General features: G+C 42.2%; 1 protein-coding gene and 1 pseudogene across 6 annotated transcripts in view; one reads left to right on the top strand and one right to left on the bottom strand.

Moving 5' to 3' along the window:
• Positions 1-22,945, top strand: part of LOC143372209 (uncharacterized) — a 568,382-nt gene that overhangs the window by 446,602 nt on the left and 98,835 nt on the right. The gene's annotated exons all lie outside the window — the stretch shown is intronic.
• LOC143372250 (uncharacterized) lies at positions 2,830-3,651 on the bottom strand (annotated as a pseudogene).

A 22,945-nucleotide genomic window follows, 5' to 3' on the forward strand; every position in this document is an offset into this window, starting at 1 on the left:
CCGCTCTCTCGCCTTTAACTTATTCTCTATCCTTAATTCTACCTATTTCCACTTATTTGTTATTCGCCCTTTCTATTTCGTCCTTCCGTTCCTGCATCCTCTCTCCTTCTTTCACTCTCTCCTCCTTTCCTCTTTCCTCTACTACCAATCTGCTTCTCTTTTCCTTTCTACTACTGTTCTCTTTCACTTCTCTTTTATTCCTCTCCTGTCACCCTCTTCCTGCTCCCTCTTCATCCGTCCCCCCTGCCCCGCTCTGAGCTCCTCCAGCTTCCTTATCGAACTCTCCCCCTCCCCTTCTTCGCCTAGTATCTTACATACATTCTCTTGCCAGCTGCCTTCTCCCTCGCCTCTGCACCTTTCCCATACATGTTCCCACGCCTTCTCTCCACTTCCTCATATCCTTCTATTCCTTTTTTTCTTAGCTCCTTCACTTCCTCAATCTCTAACCATACTTCCTAAAAAAAAAACCCTCCTTTCCTCTTCCCACATTCATAACTTTCCACTTCTACCTTCTCTCTTTTTCACTTCTTCCCAGCATTTCCTCGTTCACCCACTCGCTTCCCCTTCTTCCAGTCTTATTTCAAAATTCCACACCCTTCTACCCGCTGCTGTCCTCATCTTCACCCTTTCTACTTCCTTCCTTGCCATGTACCCTGGCGTCCTCCATTCCACTCCTAGCACCCACCTTATATATTTTTCCTGCAGTGCCTCTATTGCCCTCCTTTCCCTCCATCCCCATACTTCCACCTCGTAGCTCGCCACCGTCCATACCAACGCGTCGAACAACCTTAGTCTTCTTCTGACATCCTTCACCCACTTCCTTTCCCCAATTTCCCACACCTGTTTCATCGCCACCGCCGCTTTTCTTGCCCTTTCTTTCACTTGCCCATCCTGTGCTCCAATCCTTTCTATCTCATACCCCAGGTACGTGGATTTTTCACCTCTTCTATTTCCTTTCCTTTCCATCTCCAGCAAACCTTCTTTTTTCTACCTCCTCCCTTCGACAGCCTCATTATTTTGGTTTTCTCTACATTTAGTATCAGCCTCTTCCTATCCAAGTATTTCTCTAGTCTTTTAATCATTTCCTGCATCTCCCCTTCATCCTCCGCTAGCAGCACTATGTCATCCGCATACGCTAGTGATCTTATCTTTTCGTTCCCCACTCTTACTCCTCCCCATCCTCCTCTTTCCAAGTATTCCTCCATGTCCGCCGTTAATAGATTAAACAAGTAAGAGCTCAGTGGACATCCTTGCCTTACTCCTCTCGCTGTCCAAAAAACAATCTCCAATTTCCTCGCCCACCTTCACCCTACTCCTTGTTTCTTTGTATACTTACCCTACTCTTATCCTTAACCCTTCACTTACCCCTCTCTTCTCCATGGCCTTCCACAGTATCTCTCTGTCTACCGTATCAACTGCTGCCTTTAAATCTACAAATAACGCCACTATCTTCCCTTTTTGTCTCGCTATCCCCATACTTATAATAAAATTTAACACGTATACATTGTCCAGCGTCCCCCTACCCCTCCTGAATCCCGTTTGGTTTTTCGGGATCATTTGTCCTATTTCCATTTCTCTAGCCAACCTCTCCGCAGTTACCGATGCGTACACCTTGTACATTGATTCCATTATCGTCACCCCTCTATAATCTTCCAGTCTGCCCCCCTCTCCCTTTTTAATTATTGGCACTATTAGCCCTTCGTTCCATTCCTCCGGCCATCCCTCTCCTCTCCACACCCTATCTATCACTTTCCATAACCACTCCTGCACCTGTAACCCTCCGTATTTCCATACCTCATTTGGCACTTCATCCCGCCCCATCGCTTTCCCGTTTCTCAGCCTCTTTGCTATCTTTACTACCTCTTCCAGTTCTGTTTCCTTCCCTACTTCTATTTGCCGCTTTTTCTTTTCCCCTGCCGCTACCCTTACATCCACTCCTCCCAGTATTCTCATAAAATATTCCTTCCACTCCTCTATTTCTATTTCCTCGTTTACCCTCTTTCTCCTTTTCCTCCCTCTATTCACCACCTCCCACACCTCTCTCTCACTTTTCGCCTGCTCTTTTACGTATTTCTCGGCCTCTTCTTTTTTTTCTCTTCGCATTTAAGAAAATGTAATTGAAAATGATGTTGAAAGTATCAAAGATGATACTTTCTCTTTTCCTCTTTGTACTCAGCGGCCTCACCTCCACGCCCTCTCCATCTCATCAGCGCAAATCTTGTGTTTCTCTTTGCTTCCGCACACTCTTCATCCCACCATCCTCCTCTTTTTCTTTCCTCCTTTCCCCCACTCGCCTTTAGTGCTGCTCTTATTTTTGTCTTTCCCTCTGCAATCTCTTCATCAACTCCTGTGTTCCTATCTTCGTCCCTCCCCACCCCTATCCCTGCCACCGCCTCCTTGAATATCTCCTTACCCCTCTCCGTCCACTCGACTCTCATTTGACCTTTCCTTCCGCCTTCTTCAATTATACTCCTTTCTGCCTTGTCCTTCAACGTTACAATCAGCGGGTGATGATCCGAGTCAACCTCCTCTTCTACATTCAGGTTTTCCAGTCTTTTTCCTATTCCTATTTCTCGCATCACATAATTTATCACCGTCTCACTTCTTGGCCCTACGTATGTATACACGCCCTTTTCATCGCGTTTCGTTATTCCGTTTAATATTCCCCATCCCTGCTCCTCCAGCCGTCTTATTAGTAATTTCTACAATATCCTTCGACTCTCTTCCCACTTCATTACCCCCTTCCATTTCCCACCCTGCTTTCCTACCCGTCCTTGCGTTCAAGTCCCCACCTATTAACGTTTCCCACTCCTGCTCCCCTTTTTCCGTCTAGTCCTTCATACTTTCTAGCTTTTTCTCTATGTCCCCATTTCTGTACACTCTTACTATCTTCCATTTCTTGCCACCTATTTTAATGTTTACTTCCATTACCCCTTCTCCCCATTCTTTTATACACCCTGTCCTCCCCTCCACCAGTTCCTTTCGTACTCCTGCTACCATTCCTCCTTTGGCCCTCCCCTTCTTTTCTTCCTTCTTCGCCGCTTGCATTTTCCATATATACCCTTTCGGCAGCTTACTTCTTACCATGTCCGATCCTTTTTCCTCCACCCACGTCTCTATCATTATTACCACATCCCACCTCTCCAGTCTGTTCCAGAATTGCTTATCCTTTCTCACTAATCCTGCCACGTTCCACCATGCTATCGTGTACCTTTCTTTCCCTTTTCTCTCCTCACTTTGTCTCTCTTCCCTCCTTCCACTTTTTTCTCTTCCCGCTGCATACCTTAACACCTCCTTCCTTTCATCCCATTTCCACCATTGATCCTCTATCCTTATCCTACTATACCTTACCAGTACCCTTCTTCCCTTCTTTCTCTCCTCTCTCGCAATATCCTCGATTTCCGACCTGATTTTCCTTTCCCTCCAAGTTAAATCGTCCTCTATTCTCTGTTTTTTACCTGCTAGTTTCTTTTTTGCCTACATCACTTTTCTTTTTGTCTCCTTATCTGACACTCTCACTACCACCATCCCTTCTCCCTTCCCTACTCTTTTTACTGACTCTATCTCTTCTTCTACTCCTATGTTTTTGAATAGTTTCTCCACCTCCTCCTTCATCCTCTCCACTCCTCCTTGTAGCCCTTTCACTACCATATTATTCCTTCCCTCCTCTCTCTACTTTTCCTCCAGTCTCCACTCCAGCACTTTTACCTTTACTTCTATCTTCTCCTCACCTTTTTTTTCCTTCCCTCCTTTCATTTCCATTTCCATTTCTAGCATCTCAATTCTTTCCATTATTCCTCCCTCTCCCTGCCCTCCTTCCTTCTCTATTTTTTCTACTCTCTCCTTCAGTTTCTCTATTTCCAACCTCGTTTCCTTCCTTTCCTCCTCCCATATCTCATGTCTCGTTCTCAACTTTTCCTTTAATCCCTTTATTTCTGTTTTCAGTATTTTTTCATGCTCCCTCGCCACCTCCCTCACCTCCTGTCTCCCCTCTGCTATCTCCGTCCTTATACTCTTCAATATCTCCAGCATCTCATCTTTTCCTTTTTCTTCATCCTTCTCCCCAAAGGATTCCCCTGCCCTTGTGGAGATCTTGCTATCAAAGAATTCCCCTGCCCTTGTGGAGATCTTGCTATCACCTTACTGCTCCTGAATGCTTCTTCACTCTCTGTATCATTTTCCAGCCTCCCCCTTTTTTTTACCAAAATAATCCTCCATCATTCCCGTACTGTAACTCCTCTCCCTCTGCAGTCTCTCCACCTTTTTCTGTATCCCTTTTCCCTTCTCCTCTTCCTCCCCCCTTTCGTCTCCCATTCTTACTCTTTCTGTTATTCTTCCCACTCTCTTCCTATACCTTAGTTTACCTCTTGAAATCCTTAAATATGTCTGCTATCTGCACACTCGCTCTCTTTCCCTTCCACTCTTCGCTCCCTACCTTACCGACTTTCCTTCTTCAGCTCCGGCGCTGTCGCCTGCGTTACCCTAACCTCCAAATTCTTTTCTCCTTTAATCCCACTTCCCTTTTTTCTCCCCCACGGTCCTGCTGCTCTCGAATCCTACTACACACTCCACTCCTTGCCTCTACACTTTCCCTTTCTCTCTTACCCTTTTTCCCACTTCTTTCACCCTAACCTCTAAATTCTTTTTACCTTCGATCCTCCTTCACCTTTTCTACCCACATGTACCTGTTGCTCTCTACACTTTCCTCACACTCCACTGTGCGCCTCCACACTCTCTCTTTTTATCTGCATTTTTTCTCACTTCTTTAACCAACTACCAATTTCCTATGCTTCTTCCACACGCTCTCTCTTAGTCACTCCTGAAACGGAAGTCCGCAAAAACATACTATATCGAGTAATTCAAAACCTAGCAGCAATATGTGAATCCGTCGAGCTGCTAGGAATTCATTTAAATCAAGTCCCCCCCCCCTAAACTTTATTGCTTGTTACAGAACCATCTTTCTCGGTGCAGGAAATAATCGTAATTACATTATCAGGGCGATTTCAACGCCCACAACAAAATCTGGAATTGATGTTACTCTGACTTCAAAGGTAAAAGACTCAAAAACGTCATAGATGTCCATTATCTGTTCTTACACTACGAAAACTCCTTTACACACATAGGCATGCACACATAGACATGCACAGAAACACGAAATCGAACATCGATTTAATATTCTGAGTGAAATCCTCTTCCTATTTAAAATCCTGAGTTCTGACCACTTATGACACCGAAAAATGTTACTATAAAGAACACTCGTTCAAACTAAAAACAGTACGAACTAACTGCGACAAGTTCAGAGAAAAAAATCGAAACCTCGATCTCCGAATTTCTCTCAGCTGACTACGAGCTAATGCAGCCGCAGGGTAAATAGGAATTGTTTGTTAAAATAGGTACTGATGCCGTTGTACTGAGCACTCCACCCAAGAAAGAGGGATCTCCCCAACCCCATCATAAAAATCCCGTACCCTGGTGGGACTCTAAATGCAATAAAATCAAAAGGCTTCGCCGTGCATCGCTCAAAAAATGGGAACACACTAAAAACTTAGATGACCTAATAAACAACAAGAAATATTCCGTTCTCGCAAAAAACTTACAAAAACAAAAAAGAGAATGTTTCAAAAAGTTCGCTGACAGCAGTAGTTTCCGTACAAGCCAAAGTTATGTCTGGAATAAGTGATAATTTTTTAAAAATATTTGGGTTAAAACAACTCCCCACAAGGTTTCCGAAAACTTACAAGTCAATAACAAATGAGAACATGCCTTAAATAAGATTAGTCTCCCGTGTGCCCAAACGAACCTCGACTGGTTCCCTTTTTATCAGCAAAACAAACTTTTAGACAATCCCTTCGACTTCATCGAATTTAAAATCGCCCTAGCCCCAGAGAAGAATAAAATCAGCACAAGGCATGGATGGTATTGATTATGAAAGTTTAAAAAACCTCCGCATAAAATCCAAACTCATCCTATTAGATATCCTCAACTCGATGTACATTATGTACGACTTTCCGCATAGGTGGAAAAGTTCCTTCATCGATTTTGTAAACAAAGCCGAGGGAAGTGGTCTTCGCCCGATCTCCCTGACATTCTGCGTTTGCAAGCTTTTCGAAACCATGCTTAAAAATAGGCTACAATAGTGAACGGAAAACACCTCATTAATACCTCCAAGCCAACAAGGGTTCAGAAAAGGAAAATCTAGTTCCGATATTTTAGTGAACCTAACCCTTAAAGTCGAGGAAGCCTTCATCGAAAAAAAAGAAGTGCTGGCGGTATTTTTAGATGTGCAAGGTACGTTCGACAACGTCAACAGCGACATCCTCATTTCTAAGCTTGCAGTGCTAGGATGCCCTAAGTGTCTCCTCCAGGTTGTGAAATTTCTCTCCCACGAAAAACTAATCTTCACACACTCCACTTTGACGGAGCCTAGGATGATGCATAAGGGGGTTCCAAAAGGGGTAGTGCTCAGCCCCCTAGTTTGTGTTTTATATATTGCCGATATAACAAAAAATATACCACGCAACGTCTGCGTCCCGCAATTCGCTGATGATCTGACGGTCTATTTGAAATTCAGCTCCATCAAAAGTGCCCAGAGCACATTATAAAATGCTATTGATATAATTAAGAAAAGCATTCGTACTCTAGGGCTCGAACCCACCTTAAGCAAGAACAAATTAGTTCACTTCAATAAAAAAAAAAACTTACCAAACACAACAGAAATTAAAATAGATAACTTGTGACGAAGCCACGTCACGCGCCGTGCGAGCATGCGGCGCAGATCGGTTAAGCCGAGTTCCGACCGCGACCGCTAGGCGGCCGCGAAACCGCGAATCGTGTCGCGAGCGAAGATGTACGGTCTGTCAATATAAAGGCCACAGCGAGCAATGTGGACAGCTCTTGTACAGTACATAGTAGTGTGTAAACACCGCCGGACCGTACATCCAAGACGCTCTTTTTGTATCCGTGAGGTGTGCACGTGTCGACCATAGTCACACGGTGCCGATTACCAGCCTCCTTTCCGAAATAGGCCGAGAGCAATCTTGCGCCCTACCTTGCCGATGAGGTGTCTCCGCGCCCAATAGGCCAGAGCCCTATTGCACATCGGAATTCTATTGTACGACTCTCGCACGACGCGCCTTATAGACCGCCAGGGCAGAACGTTCACTACCTCCACATCCTCCGTCCCCCAGCTCGTCGCAAGCGCCGCCGTCGCGTGAAGTAACGCCGAAAATAAACAATTCTTATTTATAGAACCACGCCTCTGATCATTCGTCGAACCTGGCCTTACCGATTGAGTCGGCATCTAACTCCTTCTCCGTCCCACCGGTAACCGTCTCGCCAACCGGAGACGGTCACAAACTCAACTATAACCGCCACTGAATCAGCTCGCTTCCTAGGAATCATCTTCGATTATAAACTTTCATTTACAACACATACTAATCTAGTGAAGTTGGAATTTCGACCGTAAAATTTAAAAAAAGAATTAAAACATATGATTTCGGCGCACAGTTTCGATCAATTAAAAGAATAAAAGCCAAGTTGCAAATATAAGAAGTATCATCTTCCGACGTTTCGGTCAATATTTAGACCTTTATCAAGGAAAGTTTGAATAACTAAATACTGCGTATGCTTATATGTAACATGCTTGATAGAAGCGTGCGACGCACGAGTCGGTTGAACAATGACTGAGTTAGAAGATGATACTTCTTATATTTGCAAATTAGGTTTTATTCTTTTAATTGACCGAAACTGTGCGCCGAAATCATATGTTTTAATTTTTTTTATACTAACCTATTTATTAAAAAATGTGCCAAAACCCTAAACATAATCAAGTATCTCCGAGGTACATGGTCGGTGTTAGGAGAATCGGCCTGCTAACGCCATCTTCCGAATATTCGCCCGTTGACACACTTTACTTCGGGACCTGGCCTAATTGCTCGCGGGTCGATGGACCGGGCACCCGCTCTCGTTACCAGGAAATCGGCGACGACTTCCTGGTACTAGTTTCTCGCAGCCCTCCTTGCTTTGGGTTAGTCAACGCGGGCTCCGCGTCACTTAGACTAAACATACATAAGGGGGGAAGCCACTGTGAAATTTTTATTCCGATTGTTTTTGGATTTTCTTAATGGTTGAGGTCTCAAGATTATACCTGTACAGTTTCAATCATCGAAAAAATTTTGGAGCTACGGAAAGTTTTGTATAGGTAGTGCGGCGCTCGGAACCGAGTGCCCGCGCGGATGTCTTGGAGTAGATCGCTCGGACAGTTTATGTCGAAGAATCCAAATGTAATAAGAGGAATTGTAAATTTATATACAGGGAGTCCCAAAAATGTTGGAGATCCTTGAAAGGGGTAACTCAGGGGGTGATTTGAAACAACTTTTTCCTTAGCGAAAATATTTTCCGAAGCTTCGTTAAAGAGATATTAACAATAAACCCCGACCAATCAGACCGCGCGCCTTCCGCCCGAGCTCAGAATTATTAGGTGTAGAAATAAATTATGTTCGATTTTAGGGTACAATAACAATTTGATTTAAATAATATGAAAACAACTCAATCATCGAAATAATTTCCATTATTGTTAATTACCTTTTGGCATTTTTCTGGCAGCTTACGAATATCACCGCGATAGAAATTCGGTATCTTTGTACTGATTATGTAAATCCAGTCGGAGAGAATTTATTTAGACACCTGATATTATTTTTTAAATTTAGTTATGTTGGCCGTTATTATACTACGGATTTTTACCTCAATAACGAATTACGATCACTTGTCGTACATTTTCTGTTACATTACCTTTTCGTTTATGCCTTGTTTGAAAACGAAATTTACGTATTTAACTTAATAGTACCGAACCGAACCAATCCCACATTTCCGCGGGTAACCGCTCTGCTCGTGAATATTCCCTGTAACACGCGACGGCGCCTCGCGCAGAACGTTACACGTGTGTCGCAGCGAATATCGTTCACGCGCTTTCAATGTGTTATTATTGCAGATGTAAATGCCGTGAACAAATAAATAGTTAACGTAATCCAGCCGAAGGTATTTTCTTCCCTCGCGGGGTAGCACAGTAACCAGCGAAAATAGCTTCTCGTACAAAATAATTAGGGTTTCAGGATTCGATCCTCACTGTATAGAAAAATGCTAGTGGATCACGCTCGGAAGAACTTATTTTTACTTGGCACGATTACACTTTTATTATATTATGTACACTTATGACTATATGTACAACTCCTCTGATAATTGTAATTCTAATACAGTCATTTACCGCCAGCAGGCTTAGCACAATTGTTTTGAAGCACAGAAGCAATAAGCGCGATGTCGTTGTCTTGCGGCAGCAATGAGCAACTAGCAGTTTAAAAGCAAAAGCGAATCACAGTCGTAGCGTGTACTAGCTCAAAGCAGGGAGGACTAGTTAAGGGGGGAAGCCACTGTGACGGTGGAAAATAAAGGCTATTTACAATACAGTCTTTTATAATGAAATGTAACTTTCTACGAAAAATCATTATTACCAACTGAAAATACATATATTTAACTTATATTTTATGCTCCCAGATTGAATAATTTTTTGATAGAATGGCCACAGCAAACGATAACGTTAGGTTCAGCAACAAAAATTTCAAAAACGGGCGGTCGTGTAACTTTCCAACGTTTGCTTTGAATTGAAAAATTTGAACGTTTTCTTAAAGTATATTAGCTACAAACGTTTAAAGATCGCAGTATTCGCTGATTTCGGGAACTTTCGCGATTCTCGACCTTATTCTGCGCGAAAATTCCCGAAATCAGCGATCCTCGACCTTATTCTGCGATCTTTAAACGTTTGTAGCTCGAAGTAACGTTAACCAATTTTGATAAAATTTTAGGCACGTATATAACTTACTGCAATCTACAAACGGTTTTTTTTTTGAATTTTCATTACAAGCTCACAAAAAAAGTTTAAAATTCGACCTTTACTATTCTTTTTGCTATTCCAACCAAATACATTTTTTTTTTCAAAACAACGAAACGCGTCAGTTAGCAAACTAATCCTTCTAGCTTCTCAAAAAAACTCAAGTTGTTTGGACCAATTCTAAAAAAGTTATGCGATTTTAAAAAGTGTCCGAATATTAATGCGAGCCACTGTAGTACATCTGTATAGCTTACTCTCGCCATAACTGCTCACTTGCTTTCTGAACGTGAGCCGCCGGCAAAGTTGTCCGCGTAGAATTGTTCACTTTCTGTTTAGACGCAGGCTTTGTATTTTTTTAGTGAACATTGAAAATACTTAGGGATGGTAAAGACCTTCTTTCACGCCTTCACGTGGTCCACCCCCTTAACTCTATTACTTCAATGTTTTGATGTTTTAACATTAGCAGATTCACTTTGAAGTAACGGCGGAACTAAGGTAAAAGAAAGGCACTTGTGGTGTACATACTACTGTTCAAATGTTGCGCCGAATAATAGAACGAGATGCATGATTGTGAAATGAAAATGGATACAAGAGTGAGAGGGAGAGAGAGACAGAGAGAGAGACAGAGAAAGAGAGAACGTGAGAAGATGTGCGTGTGATAAACAAAACCTCTTCTTGTTGTTTTGCCCAAATATTTCATTCTCATACGTGTAATCAATCTTATTTGTTACCGTTATTTCATTTCAATTGTTTTTTTTATAGTATGAATAAATGTCACATGAAAAGTACCCCTTTCACTTGCTCTTTTAATAGTGCAAGCGCCGACCACGCGAGAGAAAGTATAGGCACCCGAAAAATACAAAAGTCTCATGATGGACGGTCCGCCCGTGTCAGTAGGAAAAACGAATCATTTCTCGAAGAAGAGTCCTCAGGATTCGGGACGGAACCCTCGACATAAGAAAATTTAGGCTCCCTGCACTCGCGCTGGTTCGAGTCGATATTCGTTTTTAACTATCCCATTGAAAGGATGGCACACCGACATAGCGCGAACCACTGTAGTGGTGCATCCTTATCTCTTACACTACTATGACTTGCTGCCGCCCTTCCCCTTGAAGGTGTGAAATAGTTAAAAAAAAAAGGGCAAGACAGGTAGCTGAAAAGCAAAGTCGCATCATGTTCGATATAATATGTACTCTATGAATGCTTCAAATACTTCCAAAAACTTGTTTGAACTGGTTGCAATATTCATTATATTCAGCTGCGTTATAAATTCAATTATTTGTTTAATTTCTGTATCATGTTTTAATAAATATATCAATATGTTTGAATGTACACTAAGTATGTACACGGCATGTTTATACTTTCAAGAGTAAAAAAGCGCCCTTTCATGTTCGTACTTATTGTTTTACTTTTTAATTTCCGCATTCAACGGCCACCTATCCGAAATGAACTGAGCATAGCTTCGAATATGTTTCATAATCAAAGTAATAGGATGGACAATGTTGAATATCTCAGAAACAATAAGTTTAAGGATTAATGCACTTTAGTACTTTCATACTCAGAATTCGTTATTCTATTCAATTTGACGATAAAAAATTTGCAGTCCATTTGAAAAAATAAAATTGACCTTCACATCCGATCTATCTCTGTAAAGAAACTAGCATCACCATGTTTTGTGTTTCTTACAACCAGACAACTTCTATAAATAATATTTTCGCTTATTACTTGAAATAATAGATATTCGAGGTGAACCAAGTTAGTGGGACACCCTGTATAACACAGCTTCTATACTTTTCACGGTGATACCGGCAGCTTTACCTGTGACAATGCTAGAAACACATTATGTTTCCCGCACCCAGCGCTCGAAAATCGCAGAGGGCGCTCGAAAACCAGTGGTTGTTTCAGAATATCGGACCTTCAGAACGGTGACACTGAAGACAAAAGAGTGAAAGGTCTACTCTATACCTGGTCTGTGATTTGATCACGGCGCTAGGTCGGTATAATAGAACGTAACGTAATGACTCTAAGTCGGTATAATGGAACATAAAGTCGCTTATGACACTTTTGTCAATATAGTAGTTAGGATTTAAGACGCTTTGGTCGAAATAGTACAGGATTTAGAAATATGACTCTTTTGTCAATACAGTGTTCGTTTTAGAGCTTCAGCTGTGGACCGGGTACCCGAGATATCCGGGTACACGGGTACCCGTGAGATACTCGGGAAGAGAAAAATTCCCGGGTAAACTTCCTGAGACTCTCAAGATATCCGAGAAGTTACAGAGTACAGGGTGATTCTGGAGCGACGCCTGCCAGAGAGATGCTACCTGGCATCTTCGACACTAGAAGGTGTTGGAATACCATTAAAAAGTGAGAAATGTCCAGGATTTCCGTATTTCTCATCAGTTCTTTGCGAAAACGACGCCAATCGATTCTTTATGTGATCGAATTTGGTGGCATAGGTGAGGGAGAGGGGGTACAACGAATACGCGTGCGACACGGATGCATAAAGCCTGGATTTCCTAGCCGCGATCGGCAGCGGCCTTACTAGCGCAACGAAGACACAGATGCATGCTTCTCCAATGCACTAGTGGGGCCGCCGCCGGCCGCCGTAGCCGATCGCGGCTAGGAAATCCAGCCTGTAAGAGCAGAGCGGCCCGCTAACGGGAGCGTGCGGACAGTCTTAATCGAGTGTTCGAAGGATCAATAAGACTTTCAGATTGTATCTCATTATCCTTTAATAAAATTAAAGTATTTAGTTGGTCACAGAATTGACCTTCGTCGAAGCTGTTGCGTCGTAACAGTAGATTCGTGTGCGGCCGCAGCAATTGACCGCCCAACGTTTTCTTTCATTCACTATTGTAATTTTCTATATTCTGCGTGGCAGATATCCATCCGTAACGTACATACCTCCAAAAATTCATAACCCCATAAAATCATAAACGACCTTCAGGGCATTCCTGTTTGCGACTTTTCCGGCTTTCGCTCTTTCTTCTAACCACTTCTTTTTACTCGATTCTTTAACCCCTCTAACATGTCCATCCAATTTTATGTTTATTTAATCCTTTCCCTGCTCACTAAAATAAGAGAGTGTGGTAAAAAAATGTCTACTCTTCTTATGATTTGTATTGCTGGTGTAAAAGTAGTCCGATTTACATGACATTTGGTATGATTTTAATCGATACGATGAACAATAAAGAACTTCTTAATATACTGTAATGAATATTTTACCTTCGAATGTGGGGCGCCGACCTCGATTCGCTGCGGTCAGCCGTGGATTTATACCTGTTTCAGAAAAACTGCATTTTTTATTCATTATCTTATCGATACGGAAGTGACACCGATGGATTTTACCCGGGAATTTTCTTCGTCCCGGGTATCTCGGGTAACCGGTCCACAGCTATAGCCCTAGGATGCACTCAAGTTCCAAGACAGTTTTGTCGAACGTCACGTTTATTTACCGGGTGGGCGTCATTAACAACGAGTACGGACAAGCCACGAAGATACAACACAAACAAACACGACTCACAAAACACGTCGTTAACACTGAACGAAAAGACTATATACAAAAACATGTACAGGGCGCTGGGTGTGGTCGCTCGAGGGACCCTTTTCGTGAAGGTTTAAAATCGTGGGTCGGTGGGCGACAAAAAGATTGTGGCAAATCGTGCGTGCGAGAGCGTGTTTATAGTCACAAGGTGTTCGGGGAACTAAGGTCAGATTCCCGGAAGCGCCGAACGTTTGTCACCTTGATTACGCGCTCTCCCACGGTCATTTAAACGCGCGTGGAGCGGCGCGCTGAGTTTTGGTCGCAACAGCGTGATTTTTTTGCCATCATTCAAGCCATATGCAGTGTGTCGACGGAAACACTGAAAAGCTGAATATCTCCTACCATATTGAGGATAAAAAAAATATTTATTTGGAATTGCATGATTCGAGGGGGCAAATTTATTAGCGAAGACGATTTTTTTTCGATTATTATTTTAAAAGATAAGATGGACAAGTTCAGTTTTTTAAATGGAACTATTTTTTGGAGATCACTTGATAATGCGTTCTAAAATAAATTAAAAAAACTGTAATGTATATCACCTTATTTTCACTGGTTTTCGACATATTGTGCAAATTTACTGAGTTTCACTGGAAGAAAACCCGCTGGAATAGCAAGCACTGGCGGTGGTCTTGTTCGCGCCACGGACGGCACGCATTGGGCGTTGCCTGTTGAAACAGATACCTACCTGCCAAAGGTCTACACCAAGAGTGACAAGCCCAAAGGCTGGATAATTCTTTCCCGTCACAAATGTAAGGTACATCGAAATGCTAGGTACAGAAAATGCGAAATAAAAGACTATTGGTGAAAATTGACTCATATTTTCCTACTTCTCCTTGCGTACAAACTCTACGTAAATTTGATCTCCACAAAATTACCTTTTTTTAAAAAAAAGATACAAAAATGGGTGCCATGTATACGCGCGTAAAGAAAAAGAAAAAAAACTGTTATAAATTTATTAATGTACTATATTTAGCTTTACAAAACTAATGATATACAAACATTACGTCAATTATAACAATAGCTATTTAGACAAACAAAAAAATGTATTAAATAATATTAAGCCGATATATTTTTATACAAATAAATATTTCAATACGAATAAATATTTTATTCAAAATACATAGCGCTGCGCTCTCAATTGGTGTTGCTAAACTGAATAAATATGTATAAATTGCATTAATATTTTTCCTTCATTCTTGTCTCAGTGTGTCATGTCTTATTTTATTTATACCAAGACAATTAACATTTTTTTGTTTCACAGCGCCAAGTATTATAAATATTTATTTGTATAAAAATATATCTGCTTAATATTATTTAATACATTTGTTTGTTTCTATAAGTAGCCATTGTTATAATTGGCGCAATTTTTGTATATCATTAGATTTGTACATATAAATAGAGAACATTAATAAATTTACGACAGTTTTTTTTGTTCTTCTTTACACGCGTATACTTGGTGCGCATTTTTGTACCTTTTTTTAAAAAGGTAATTTTGTGGAGATTTCACAAATTTTGTAGTACTAATTGCAGAAGAATGTGTACTAATATAATACTATGTCCCAATTAATTTTTTTTGAAGATGCTTCTCTGTCGAACCTTCTCCGGATAACTTACAAGTTTGTGCGTCCCCATCGTTTCTATAAGGTCAACAGTGTGGGAGATGGGAATTGGGAAATGATAAAGTTGAATGAAAAACCCACAGTATCTGTTATATTTTTGGAGATGTTATTCGGCTACACCTCGTCGTCAGACTGCCTCTCGATCTCTCGACGACGAGTCACGCGCTAAGGACCGGGCGTCCTTATCCAAACAAATGCCGTCATCAAGACGGCGACGCATATCGCGGAGGACCCGAGGTGTCTATGCCTCGGTGCCCGACTCGACGCCGTAGCGATCCAACCTAGACACTATATTCCCACAACAGTAGAAATACTTGGCCGGTTCTAACGTTGGTCCCCTGATAAGAGTGCAGGGGCGAGGGAGGGTGAACTTGGTGGCGCGGGGATAGCTGGAAGGGTGGGGGGAATGGCTGCGCGCGCATGGGCCGCGCAGTGGTGGAAACCGCAAGCGAGCACAGCTAGTGATGCCAGAATCGTGGGTTTTCGCCCACAGGCGCTACCCCCATTCTACGACCTAGCGTATCCCCTCCTAGTGCCTGTACCGCACCACACAAGCATACCCGCCTCTCTATCCGCGTGCCGTACGCGCTGCCTGGCCGGCGCTCTCCATCGAAAATTCGTTTTACCGACATCGAAGCGCTTGGGTCACAAGCAAAAAGTCCGGAGTTCAAATCCCGGTGCGGATATTCTCCTTTTTTCTTTAATTGTTCTCTAAATTCTCTTTCTATATTCTCAAAAGTCTAAAGACTTCTTCGATCTGCAAAAATTGGTGCATTTCGGGTATCGTTTTTCTTTTGATCGTTGTTTAAACATATTCAGATGTTTATAATTCAATAATAACTTATATCGTTATGTTCGCGGGGGTTCATAAAATGATTTGAGGGAACAAGCAACTGAATAACTATTACTGTTTGAACACAAAAGATGTTCAAAGTTGAAAATTTGTATTTTTTTTTCAATATCGAATTTCTCGAAAACTGAGGGTGATGGCGACAAACGGTTTGCGGATTCGTTTTCAGCACACAAAAATCTATAAGTGTTCCGTCTTACGGGACAAAAGTGGGATCAGAGCGAGCGAAAATTCCATATCTTTTACGGTGGGCAATTGCTTGTTCTCGAAGCGTTCGTTGGGAACCATTTGCCTGCCAGATGACCAAGAGGCAATCGACATCGTGCCGTTTTTTTTGGTAATTTCGACTGCCTTCGCACTGAGACAATCCGTTGAATTGCTCTGTTAGCGGGTGGTATGCGGTAACCCCGGACCGACACATACCGTCATCCACCGCTTACTCGCGAGGCACTACGGTCATAAACCTCGACCCTGGCGAGACGCTCCGACCCAACAATCTGCTAGGTTTGCTCCCCAGATGTCTGGTTTCCCCTCCGCTACGTCACCGAGAAGGAGAGGCTTCTTCCTCTACCACCGAAATCGCGGAAGGACAGTTCCTCCTCTTCGAGGAAAGGCTAACCAATCAGCAATTTGGCACCTCCCGAAATTCTGATGTCTTGTATACCTTCGACGTCGAAAAGGTGGACAGGGACAGATCTCAATCGTTCCTCGAGTGAACTCAATCGTCTCGCGAGTGAACTCATTCGTCTCTCGGTAGAACTCAATTGGCACTCTCCTGATACAGTCAACGATCAGACAACATCACTTGGTCTAATCAAGCGTTCGTGACTAAGACTATCAATCAAAAATAGTTCTGTTACTCAAATCATCATTCGGACTAGAGCACTTTGTCTTGTCAAGCATTCGTGACTAAAACTATCAGAACAAAAATACATTCGTGTTCTTGTCTGGTCATCAGGCGGACCAGCAAGATCCCTTTTCCGTCATGTCAATTATAAACAGTCACTTACAATTAATTTGGCGAGTGATAAAGCCGCCGGCATCGCGTACCACGGAGTTAATTGGGCCTTACAACCCCAAGAGAAAGGACAAAACCTTTCGCGTGTGTGTCGGTAGCTTACAATAAGAAGCGGCTATTGACTGTTACAAATCAAAATCGCTGTTTGACAGTGTAATTAATAAATGAAGCATTTACTGCAATTTCAGAATGTAGAATCTCCAGCCAAAAGTAGTTACTATAAGTAGAGTAACACACTGTATAGTTACTGGTTGAAAGATGTCGAGGTTTATGTACTCATTATCTTCGTGTTTCAATTTCCGTGCTCCCTAGTTTACTCGTGTATATTTGTGCATGTACATACATGTTCAGATGATCTGTTGATGGTAGCGCGCTTAGTAGTAGAAACTGCCAAAGGACGCGAGTATTGTTCTCCGGGATAATGAAAGTAGATCATGCGTGCAAAGTCCAATTCCTTGTAATCCATCTTTATATAATAAATCTGTTCTCAACGCAAATGTGTTTCGCCTTCGAGCCTTTCCAAAACTCAACATGGGCCCAGCATAACGATTGCTTGTGAATGAAAAGAATAAGAAAACTGGACCAAAGTGTTTTTGAGGTTAAACGTAACACATGCAGTAAAAATGACCCAAATGAACAGCATACATAACGTACGTATTGAACTGTTGACTAAAGACAATCGCGATACGTGGAAAATACAAGCAGAGGACCTACTCATTAAAAATGGTGCTTGGGGTTATGTTTTCTGGTGAAATTGCTTGATAGAAGGGCCAAATCAGATCTTATGTTGTCAATTAGTCCTAATGAATTAAAACAAATACGTGACTGTGCAACCTCACGTAACGTGTAGTTCAATTTGGAGTCAGTTTTCGCTTCAAGGGGACCGGCGAGGAAGGCCACGTTACTAAAGAATCTGACATTGCTATACTGCATTCCACTTTAGAGTTGAGTCTTTCCGTGTAGGGATATACTGTTGATTGGTAGGAAACCGGCAGGAAAAGTGCTGCGCCCAAAGGCGAAAGTGGTACGTGTGTCAGATCCGTGGGAGCTGCGGATCAGTCGCAAATCGGTAGGGGCGTAGGTCTACTCTTATATGGAATGGGATTTACGATTACGAGAGAACGAAAATGTGCGTGAGCACGTGCGTAGGAGGGAGGATGGAGAGAAAGGTTCTGAAAGTGAGGTTGAAGGGTGGAGGGGATCATGTAAGGGGATTTGATAAGTGTTAGCAAAGGGTTGCAAGGATCGGGGCTAAGAAACGATAAGAGTTTGAGGAACACTAGGATACTATATTTAAAAACGTTTAAAGAGCAAGTTTACAGATATAAGTCAAAATTTATGTACAAAGGTCACAGTTTAAATAAAATCAGCTGTTATTTACACCACAATTATTAAATGTTTAAACCGCAATAAAGCACAATTAATTTAGCTGTAAGTAGTAATTAAGCAAAGCAAGCAATTAGTAAGCGAAAAAGGCAAGTTACTCAGCAGATGAGTGAACTTCGAAAGCAAAAGCGCGACACAGTGAATAAACTTGATGACATGCAGGTAATAATAAATGAAGATCAACTCGCAATAATGTTGTTATATAGTCTCCCAAGGAGCGGTGAGAATTTCCAATGCGCCATCGAATCTCGCGATAAATTACCGACTACTGAAGAATTAAAGGTAAAGATTCTAGAGGAATCCGAAGCGAAAAAACAAGCAATTGCATTGGAAACGCAGTGTGCTACTCGGACTGGAAAAAGGGTGACCAGATCATTTGAACGTTCAGAGAGCAGCGGTGGAAGTCGATGAGGACAAGGGGGCTTCCATGTACAGGTGTTATAAATGTCATCAAGTGGGACATAAGGCACCTGAGTGCCGAAGAATCAACCAGGATTCATCTGCGAATGCTAAAGGGGAAATTCCCGATGATAGTTTCACTGTGTACAGCGGTGCCGCGATAGCATGCCAGGATGAAGAGCGGAACAAGGGTAACAGTAATCAGCAGAAGGAGAATTGGATCCTAGACAAGGGGTGTACGCCACACATATGTGGAGATCGAGAAAACTTTAGTCGCCTAAATCTACAAGCGAACAGAAAACTCAGCCTAGCTAGCCAGGGAAGTACCAAAATTGAAGGCAAGGGTGTAGTGAGGCTATCGACTGCGAGGAACGGAGAAAAGAGGTCAGTTGAATTTCTCGATACGATGTTTGTGCCCGATCTTAGAGCTAACCTTATTTCAGTAGCCAAAATAACTGATGACGGGCCTGTTGTCACCTTCAAGAAAGACAATGCCGTAGTAACGGGCGTCGGAGGAGAAAGTAAACTGACAGCTGATCGCGTGAGGGATCTGCACTTCATCCAAGAAACGGCCCGGTTTGCAACGATAAGGAATGCCGATCCTGAAGTGCAGCGTTGGCACGAGTGGATAGTCCATGTAAATGCCAGGGATCTGGCCAAGCTATTGAACATGTTCTCTTATAAAATACAAAATGACGATCTTGAGAAATTGCGCCAGTGTGACACGTGTCTGAAGGCAAAGTTAGCCGTATTACTATCCTCCAAAGGTGAGTCATCGTGTGGCGAAAAATTGAAGATTATACATACTGATGTTGTGGGGCCAATGAGAGTCGGGTCCCAAGAAGGCGATTGTTATTTCGTGACGCTCATCGACGATTGCAGTCAGTGGTGTGAAGTCTAACTTCTGAGTAAGAAAAGCGGCATCTTACACGCATTTAAGGCATTCAAAAGCCTCGCAGCGAAGCATACCGGTGCACACATAAACTGCCTACATCAACGCAGACTTCGACCATTTCCTGAAGGAAGAAGGCATCAGGAGGAGATTTACCATGACACATTCGCCACAGCAACGTCAGTCCCACTTTTACTAGGCAACCAAACGCGGCCTCGTATGGATTTCTTTTGATTTTGGAGTGATAGGAATGATTCTTCAAAAATTGTACGAACCGCATCCCCTCGCTCCACTTCTCAGTTTTGTTATCAGTCATCTAAGTAGTTAACATATTCTCAACATCTTGGTTCGCTCGTTCTATACTACCTTCGCTTTGGCTGTGTCTAGGTTTGCCATGAATAATTTTCTGTTCAGGCCACATTTGATTGAAACTATCTAAGATTTGATTACAAAATTCATGTCCATTATCTGATTGTAAAATACATGGAGCGCCAAGCAAAATAAAAATATCAATTAATGTATAGGCTACTTCATCCGCCCATTTTGAAGTGAGTAGCATCAACACAACAAATTTTGTCAAGAGATCTTAATATACAAGAAGGAATTTAAACTCGCCATTTGGCTGAGATTGGTAATCGATAATATGGACTTGGCACGAATCGATCGACTTGGCATCTGTTATTGAATTGAGGCGAAATAATCGGCTTTACAACAATTCCTATTTTCTCGCTTTTTTGTTTCTATTGACAAGGTTCACATAAATTTAAAAACATTTTTTCTGGACTTGGGTCATATTTTTATAACACGTATTTAATTCTTCGATCAATCTGTTTCTGTCACCATGGCTAATTAATAAATGAGTGAACACAATGTGTCAAACAATTGGTCTGCACATAGAACGTTTTTACATTTTTTTTGAGAATCTGATAATGGTTCGATGAGCTTTTCACAACTTTGTACAGACAGCACATCATACCTTTCAATTATCCAGTAGTCTCGAGATGATTCCTTCTTTTTGGAAGCTTTTATACGCTTTACATTTTCAATTATGGAATAATACTTTTGCTTTGTTATCAAAACACTGTTAAATTTCAATTCTGTACTAAAAAGATTCGCGTAGAATTTATCTTTCATTTTATTCCGCAGCACAGTATTAACTTGCATTCTCGAAGATAAACTAACTTGCGAACGTAACGTCACAGATCACGCGACAAGTGTGACGACACGCCGGCGTAAGCTGATGCAGAGCGCGGGGCGCGGAGGGCAACAGAAACACGTGACAACAGGGCGTTCAATGCGTGTTCGATAAATCGGCCAGCTAACGCCATCTTCCGAATAACTGCGTTGTGACACTGTAATTACGATTGCTACACATAGTGTAAATATATTAGAATAGTTAAACTCAGTGTCCGTTCGAAGTGCTTCCCCTTCACCATGCTCCCGCGTTCGATCTGGGCCTATACTCTGAACCAGGCATGGGATTTAAGTGAACGCAGCGGCCGATTTTCGAAGGCAACGCCTCCTTTCTCCCGCCGCGCGTCTTGGCCCCCGCGGCGGCCAAGGTTCGTGGAGCGCCTCAGACCCGTACTATATGAACCGCACGTGGCGCATTGGGGCGACACCGTATCAATAGGTTTCCACATCACCCATGGGGGTATTATCATCAAAGAAATGTCGTGCTGAATATCGCACAGTTCTTCTTGATGTTCGAGGGCTTGTTCCTCGATTTTTGCGGTGAGGGGATTCTCAAAGAGAATTATATCATTTCTGAGCGAATCGAAGTCAGTGAAACGCTCATCCAACTGATCTGTCACCGATCGAAGAATGTGCAAATAATTATCAAAATCATACAATTTTTTTTCTTTTTTCCCTCACGTAGCCTAATTTTCGAAGAATTCGGCAATGAGTGTGATTTTGATAATCATTTCGATTCGCTCAGAAATAATCTAATTCTCTTTGAGAATCCCCTCACCGCAAAAATCGAGTAACAAGCCGTCGAGCATCAAGAAGAACTGTGCGATCTTCAGCACGATATTTCTTTGAAAACCAGGGAAGAAAAGGAGCCGAATTCATCAAAACACTGGAAGAATCGACATACCCCAAACTTAGGAATTTCGCGCTCCGAATTTTCTCCATGTTCGGATCAACGTATTTGTGCGAATGTTCGTTCTCGAAAATGTGTAGCATTAAGACAGAACAGCACACACGGCTAAACGATTCCTCGCTTTCAACGTTGATATGTACAAAGTCGCCCAGCCTCCCAGCTAATATTTTAGATTTGCCCAGCACGTCTAAACGTGCGCGAAAATCTAGTTTTGCCAAACAAATGCGACAAAAAAAAACGCATCGATGATAGTTCCCCCATGGGTGATGTGGAAACCTATTGATACGGTGTCGCCCCAATGCACCACGCGCGGTTCATATAGTACGGGCCTGAGGCGCTCCACGAACCTTGGCCGCCGCGGGGGCCAAGACGCGCGGCGGGAGAAAGGAGGCGTTTGCCTTCGAAAATCGGCCGCTGCGTTCACTTAAATCCCATGCCTGCTCTGAACAATGCGTGAAACGGAACACACCCAGGAATAGGCAAGAATTCGTTATTCTAGTCTAAACATTCGTTTTTGATGGTGAAATTTGGAAATTAATTCTGGAAAACCTATCGCGCCTACAGGGCAGGGGTTTTGCACACATATTTAGTAGTGTTTGAGCTATCAACAGAATTTTTTTGGAATGCATTATATTGAAAGTTGTACAAGTTACATGCCGAAGCGGAGATCATGTCATCAAAAACCGGCCCCATCGGGCGCACGAATTGCGGCCGTCTTAGTCATCTGAAACGAAAGTACCAGAGATTTTTTTAAAACTATATGAGTGTAGTTATCGCCCGAACTAGATGTAACCAAGTCCGGACATTTTTACCGAAATCGCCGCTGTTTAAAAATTTATATTTGATTTTTTCGACTTTTCTTGAGCTAAAACAAGGTGTGGGGAAAGTTGTATTAAAACTATTGATATAATTCTAGTTCGGGCTGTAGGTACACATTCACTTTGAATGTGTGTAAGATTTTAGCTCAATCGGTCTTGTAGTTTTTGAGAAAAATGTGCGCCCGGTTTAAAAAAATTGTTTCGAGAAAAATGCATTTAAACTTCTTCATGCAGTTACGACCTATACGACTGAAGTTACGGTAGATAACGACTAATTTCTGTAACTAATCTGCTATACCAGGACTGTAGAGGAAACCTTCCTCAGCTTAAAAAAAAAATCATGTTGGGCAGCTCTCTCGTCTCTGCTGGCAGGCATAGCCTCTAGATACAAGGGTCGAGAGAACGATTACGTGCCACGCTGCAACCTTA

Source organism: Andrena cerasifolii, chromosome 8 (genome assembly GCF_050908995.1).
Source record: "Andrena cerasifolii isolate SP2316 chromosome 8, iyAndCera1_principal, whole genome shotgun sequence".
Classification (NCBI taxonomy): Eukaryota; Metazoa; Arthropoda; class Insecta; order Hymenoptera; family Andrenidae; genus Andrena; species Andrena cerasifolii.